The sequence below is a fragment of the Maylandia zebra genome, linkage group LG22, assembly GCF_041146795.1.
Source record: "Maylandia zebra isolate NMK-2024a linkage group LG22, Mzebra_GT3a, whole genome shotgun sequence".
NCBI classification, from domain to species: Eukaryota; Metazoa; Chordata; class Actinopteri; order Cichliformes; family Cichlidae; genus Maylandia; species Maylandia zebra.
The window spans coordinates 15,013,604-15,021,461 of NC_135187.1; positions in this window are offsets into that span (position 1 = coordinate 15,013,604).

The window sequence follows — 7,858 nt, forward strand, 5'->3', positions numbered from 1 at the left end:
GTGCATGTGTCAGCAGATTTAGATCCTTTCCATTGGCACCATAGAGACAGAGTGAATAGACTCTAATGATTGATTTTATCTTTTCACCCGGTCTCTGCGTCTCTTTCTCTCAACATCAAAGCTGAAATTAGAGTCACAGTCATGAGTTACAGGACGTGTTTCATACAGAGTTGACTCTGTGTGACCCCCTTTTTTCCTCAGGTTGCAAATCAGATATGATGCATGAAAGTCTTGCTAAATACATCCACAAATCTGGATCCTTTGGATGTTTTTAACTATCAAATGAATGTATGTTCTTTAATATCAGAGAAGCGCTTCTGGATTTATAGATATTTCGGTATGATTATCAAACTCCAAACCTTCCGAGCCATCTTTTTCTCTATTTTTATCAAATGTATGCAAATGATAGGTTGAAAAAGAAGCCGAGATCCTCTGCTTGATGAAGCGAGTTTTCATTAGACATTGCAGCAAATTTGTGGAAATCACGGTTACTGTCGATTGGAGGCGTTCAGTGCAGTGGTGTCTTTCTCGGCTCCTTCCCACGCAGTGATTGTGCGTCAAGAGGCCAGTGTATCATCAGCTGTTTGCTACTCTAGTTACTGTTCCACCGAGTTGTCGTTCTTGCCTGGTAATGATCTTCAGCTTTTATTTTCCAAGCTGAGGTCTATTAGTTCTCTATTTAAAACCCCAAGGGAGGAGGAGACCTCTGCATGTGCAGCTATCAGCAGGGAGCACATCGGAGTCTCTGCAGGTCTGACGGTCGCTGATAAGAGCTGCATGATTAACACCCACACACTCGCACACACAAACCCACGCACACACACATGCAGAAGGGCTGGTGGTGGTAGTCTATTGTTGGGGGAACAACAGACGTCTGGGTGTGCGCTGATAATCAACCATCAAACCAGATTTTTACAAAGCATTTTCTAGAAAAGCGTGACAACATGGAAAAGCTCTACTTCAGCTCGACACAACAGAATAAAAACATCAAACCGATTTGGAAACACACAGCAGAAAAATGCTTTAACCAAATAAAACATCCACCAGTTAAGATTATTTTCCAATAAAGAGCTGCAGTGTAAACCACAGTGTTAATTTTTAAGACTAATTGGAATTGAATAATTAAGCAATTATGTTGTATTATTTGCTCAGGTGCCACTCTACGGTCCTGTATAACAATTGTGGGCTAAAAATCAAAGTAGTTGTTTACTTGTTAATTCACCTTTGGAGCTACAGTGTGGAGAACAAAAGTCCTTTGCACAATATATCAGACGAGGATTAAACATTTGCACGGAGCAAAAAGGTCAGAGTGACTTTGGTTGCTGAAGCTGACTTTTTACACCCCAAATTCAGTTAACTTCTCCACACCGGTTTCAGCACGGCCTCCCATTAACTGAGCTGACCTAAGCTGACTTAACCAGACTTCCTCTGAGCTTTCAGACAGAGCTGAATGAGTCTGGGCTAAGAAAAAAAAATCCCTCATAAGTACTCAACTCTAAAACCATTAAAGCATGTCTTTCTAAAACTTTCCTGTCATTTATTCCTCATTTATCCTCTGATCCTTTCTTCTGTTGTCTTGACTCCTCCAAAGTCCGTCCGCGGCTCTACTAGGCTCCCTTTTCCTAATTTATCCTATACCAGCTCCCCCCTTCCCCCACCTTCGGAGCTGTCCTGGGCCCCTTGTGTCATGGAAATCCTTTGTTCCCCCTGCGTCCTTTAACACATGCACACACACATGAACACAGATGGAGTGGGTCAGTCTATTTAGGCAGTTTCATTATCTATCTAACAGAGATGCTTCTTTTGTTGGACATTTTTTGACAATCAGAAAAGTGAGCAGGGACATCTGTGAGTATAAATAGCCAGTTTTAATACACTTAATGGAAAGTTGAATAAGAGAAAATAAGAGGCAGAAATATCTCACTATCTTTAAGATAGAAACTGTTTTTTTAAATCCTCTTTTATTCACTTTCCCATGGGCAAAGAAACACAATTTTTATGCCCTGATGTATAAAGAAAATGATAAAAATTAAACATTTTTTTGATTTCATAATGATATCAAAGCCTTCTATCTCTTATCAGCCAGTCTGAACTTTTTTGAAAAGCGGTCAGTGAGGTCTGTGTGGTTTCTGTTGATTGGACACATAACTTCCTCCTTTCATCTTTTTCTGTGTGAAGGAAACCAAGATATGAGGCAGCTGCTCTCTGCGAGAGTGGCTGAGGATATAACTCAGTGGAATAACTGCATGGCTCTGCAACTCTGTGACAAAGGAATCAGCAGTATTACTCAGTGGGAAAAAGAGGTTCGCTGGAAATGAGGAAAAAACGAGTGTGAACGATTGTCCTGTGTGTGTGTATTTGTGCCAAAATTCTATATGATATCCTCCTCTGATCTGTTTACTGTCTTAGCTGACCAAGACATTTTTGTGCAATAATCCGCCCACTATATTGCATATGAGATTAAAATTCCCTATAAATAAATTGACATTGACAACAACAGAATATATTACGACTCTGTCATCTGCATCATATCACTGTGTGTGGATGAGTCCTGTTTCAAGCCTTGTGTTTGACCCCAAATTATTTTTAAAGTCTTCTATCTGCCCTGTCTGTAACTTTCTCTGCGAAGTCCTTATCGCCAAGATCTCATTCAGGATCGTCAGTAACGCCCCTGGGCTTCTAATTATGGTCAACAGCACCAGGCCCCAATTCGAAAGGATATTGCAGAGAGTAATAACTGCAATCTTAATGGTCACAGCAAAATAAAAACTGCATTTATAGAATCATCAGTCAAATCTATTAAAAAATGAAGAAAAAAAAACACCTAACAACTTTGAGTTTGTTAGTGCCACCCATCGATCATATGTGACATCACTGCCTTTGAACTACAACTAAACACTTTAAAGCTTCAGAGTAAGCGCTTTGCCCCACGCAGTGTTGTGTTTTGGGAGCCTTTCTTAGCAAACCGCACCATTAAACCACAATAAAATCCACAAATACAAATATCAGATAATTAGTGCTAAGCCAGGCCAATAAACTACTAGATATTCACAAGCACAAACTTCTTGGATGTCCTGTACTGTATTATTGACAGATAATTCCAAAAAAAACCCACAAACAGCACAAAACACAGTGGAGAAGGCCAGGTCAGTGACTCATATTAGACGACACTGCAGTTTGTGAAATATAGTCACAAAATGTAATCTACTGATTTGTGTTTCTGGACATAAACTTTACAGCTTGTTCTTGTTCCTAAATACCAATTTCCCAACACTATTTTCAAGTCCCTGAACAAAATCTTTCATCACATGTATTGATTAGTGTCCATGTACACAAAATGAATACTTTCCCCTTTTAAAAGGAAAAAAACATTTTGTTGCACACACAAGTTTAAGTCATAAATATGACAGAGTTTCACACATAGTTTTTTAATAAGCTTTTATAAGTATGTCATTAATTAAGCAATTATTGGTTGGCTAAGCGTAGGCATTACCTACAGCTTGGTTGCAGTTAGAAGTAAATAGAGAACAACTGGGTTAGGTTTAGGTTAGGCACGACAAAGGACTTGATTACTTTTATAATTTGTACCTATTTTTGTATTTTATAGTGACCAGCGACTACAATTAAGAATGATTCAATTTTAGGGATTAAAAACTAGTTGGTCAGGTTTAGAAAAAGATCGTGGTTGGTGTGAATTAGAAACCCAGCAGATACAGATCGGCTCTAGCTGCCTAAGTTGGCACATCTGTTAATCAAAGCAGCCAAATCCTAAACTCCAGTATCCTGTTATACATGCACATAAAAAGAATTACTCAATATAAACAAAACTGAAATGTAAAAAATAGTTGTTATGAGGATTCTTGCTTTAGAGACAGCCTCAAGTGGCCACAAGAGGAACTGCATGTTCCGGCACTTTCATGCTGGCTTCATTTTTCAGCCCTGGAGGTTTGGTTAGCCTACTGATGCACAGTGTACTGGGACAATTTTATGCTCCAAGTGACTCAATGGTTGTTAGTTGGGATGGTATAAAACTGACATTTGGCTTTGACCGAATCAGCGGTTGATCTTGTTCAAAGTATTTATCAGCTTGACTTTAGTTACTGCACACTGCACATCTGTTGGTCGTAGGAAATGTGGGGCTTTGGTGCTGCAGCTCTAATATGGATGTAGAGGGAACATGGTAAATACGGAGACTTTTATTTTAGACTATTATTGAGATAAATGAGCATTTCTTAATTCAACACCAGCCTTGGAATAGTGGACTCTGCCTCAAGCAATGATACTTTTACAATATTGAGAAAAGCTGACTACAAATAATGCCAAAATAGTGATACGTATAATAAAATCTTTGGAATTATAACTTTAATGAAACATAAAACAGTGAGCGATGTGGCACTCAGTAGCACAAAGACGGAACAAAGTGATTGAAAACCTGTGATGGGCGATTTGATTTTCACTGTATGTTCGCACAGCCTGAAAACGGCTGATTCTCCTGCAGCTCAGATTTAGTTTAGAGGCCATCAGTTGTCAGTCTGCCTTCAAATCATCAGGTGCAGGACTTAGATTGGATCTTTTTGTTGACACTGCTTTGTGCTCAAAAGGGATGTTCGAAATTAGCATGAAAGGAGGTATGTGAGCTGCTGATATGACCTGACCTGATTTGAACATTTTGTCTGAGATCACAGCGCTCCCCGGAGGGTTAAGACGGACATATTTTCCTTTGTTGTACTTTGTGGTATTAGTGTTAAAATCTGTGCCAACATCCCATTTTTTGCAGTATAATTCTTTACTCTGCTTATAATTGTAACACCTCCTCGCCTGAGTGACCTCCTCCAGCCTGTTCACCAAAAATCATTTGCTATCGATACATTGACTTTTCTATCTCATCCAATAATCTTTTGTGATGATTTTGTTTTTAATTTTAAAGACTGTGTTGGGAGAACACTTGATTATATGCTTTAAAAAAGTTTGAATAATCCTCTCAGGACTGTGCAGCTTCCTAAAAACCAAGTCTGTGTGTGTGTGTTCGGCTGCCTGTGACTTTTGCATTGCTCGTTTTGATCTCAGACAACAAAAACCCCTCAGCCTATTTTATTTTTGTGTTTTCGGGTCAGAGCTGTAAAAGACTTTGTGGATAAAATTCTCCAGTCTTAGTTGGATTATAACAAGCCATAGTAATGAAGGCGAAACGTGGCAGGAGAGTTGAATTTGTAATGAAAAACAAGAGTCCTCCAACTTCTTTAATCCACTGTGTGTCCTAAACAAGACTTGTATTTTATATTTATTTATTTATTCAGAGACAACATACTCATATCCAAATCTCACACATTCATTTGAGAAGGAAAAGAGTAATTAATAAATAAATCTTCAGGGGGGGAAACAACAAAACAGAGCGAAGCCAGACGTGCCCACAGTGTTTCATTAGGGAATGCCACGACTGCAAATATACTGTTGCTCACACAAACACAACAACAGCTTAACAAGATAGCACAGGAGGTTTAACAAGCAGGTTACTTCCTTGCCTCTTGGGCTGATAAAAATGTTTGTTTCCATGGCAACAAAGCATTGTTATTTTACAATCCACTCTTAACTGTCACCCCTTCAACTTTTTCCTCCCTCTCATATTTCTCTGTTGCTTCCATCACAGCATCTCCCTCCTTTTTTCTATCCCCGTGTTTATCCTTTTATCTTGACCTGCATCTCTGCCTCTCCCCCTCTTTTCTCTCATCTCTCCCTCCTCTTCCCCCCTCTCTCCTTTCTCTCTCTTTCTCTCTCTCTCTCTCTCTCTCTCTCCCTCCCTTCTTATTTTTCCCTCTACCCATCTCTACTTCCTTCATTATAAAGCTAAGAGGATTTGGTGGTGTGTATGTGCGCGCGTGTGTGTCCCAAGACCCAATTAACCCCATGAAAATCTTCTCACTGCTGAGTTGTTGCACAAAATGAGAGACGTTTTAAATAACTAGCTTTAGGTGTAGTGTTTTCACATTTGGCAAACGGAGGCAAATTGTTCAAAGACAGACACGTTGAGCATCATGTGAAAATGTCTGTTTTCCCCATATCAAGTACGGCGTGCTGACCTAAAATTGATGTGCACGTGGCTTCAAATCAGAGGTGGATCAGTTTGCAAACATCAAAGTTAAACATCTTTCCATCTCAAGAACATGACAGACTATAAAAACTGTCAGCTCTCTAATTTTAGCTGATTTTCACTCACTTATCTTGTTTTCTTTGAATGCTGAAGATGTGACATTAAATAAACCTGAGTTTGTGAGAAAACGCTTTGAAGATGTCTTAATTTGACAGGAAATTGATCACTGCTGCTCCTGATTGCATTCATCCCAGCCACAAAGACACCAACATACAAGGATCTTTTAACACTTCACCGGCAAAAGCTACTTATTTGTAAATTTGTATCAATATAAGAGAAAATATCCAGTGAGTAGCACTTCTCTGGCCATAAATGCATTGTTGATGCCAGAGATCAGAGTTTCGCAGTGATAGGAAGCCAACGGTAACTCAAAGTAACCACTTATTCCAACCAAGGTATGCAGAAAAGCATCGCTCAACATACAACATATCAAACCTTGAAACAGATGGGCTACAGCAGCAGAAGACACACCACGTGCCAAGTTGTCCAGATGACATCCTTGGGGAGGTATGGAGATGCCTAGGAGAGATAGCAGTGCACTTTTTAACCAGATTATTTAACACAATCTTGAAGAATGAGCAGAGCTGTAGTAACAACAGAGGAATAAAATTTGGGGGCCAAAGTCAGGAGTAGGAGAGAAGTATGTAATGGTGGTGTGGGACAGCAATACAGTGGTGAGGTGTGCAGTGGGAGTGACAAATGGGTTCAAAGTTGGAGTGGGATTACATAAGGGATCAGCTCTGAGCCCCTTCTTATTAGCGATGGTGATGGACAGGCTGACAGTCACCAGTCTGTGTGGACTATGATGTTTGCAGATGACACTATGATCTGTAATGAGAGTAGAGTGCAGGTGGAAGTAAACCTGGAGTTGTGGAGGTATTCTTCTCTGGAGAGAAGAAGAATGAAGGTCAGTAGCTGTAAAGCTGAACATGCAAGATACAGATAAAATAAATAAATAAATAAATAAATAAATAAATAAATAAATAAAAGTGGATGAATTTAAATAGCCGAGGTCAAAAGCCGACTTCAATAGACAGTGCACAAGAGAGGTTAAAAGGAGCGTGCACAAAGGGTTGGAATGGGTGGAGATGAGTGTCAGTGGTGATTTGTGAAAGAATGATAGCAGCAAGAAGGTTTAAAAAATGGTAGTGAGACCTACTATGATGTAGAGTGTGAAGATTGTGGTGCTAACAAAAAGACAGGAATCTCCAAAATGAACAGATGATTCTGTTCGTCTGGACGTAGCGTTTTGTGGGAGAAACGTTTCGTCACTCATCCAAGTGACTTCTTCGGTCTGAGCTGACTGCAGGTTTCCCCAATCTTAAAAAGACAGGAGGCTGAGCTGGAGGTGGAAGGATTTAAAACGAGTACATCAGAAGTTACAGGTCAGGCTGAGCAATTTTGGAGACGAAGTTAGAAAAGGCAAGGTTTGGTTTCGATGTGTGCAGAGAAAGGATGGTGAACTGGTCTTTACTGTCCTGAAATGATGTGTTACATAAACCATCATCACACATGCAAGCCTAACCGCAGGTTTGAGGGAATGTAGGTGACTACACCTGGCTTTTGCTGAACTGTGTTTGTCCTACTGTGAATGTTGCATTAAAGTAGCCTTCTAAATGCCACTGTATTACTTGCTCTCAGTGTTTAATAATTTCTGAACATCATGATGCTGATGCCCAAGGACACTTTGTGCCAGGCCAATATTGACAC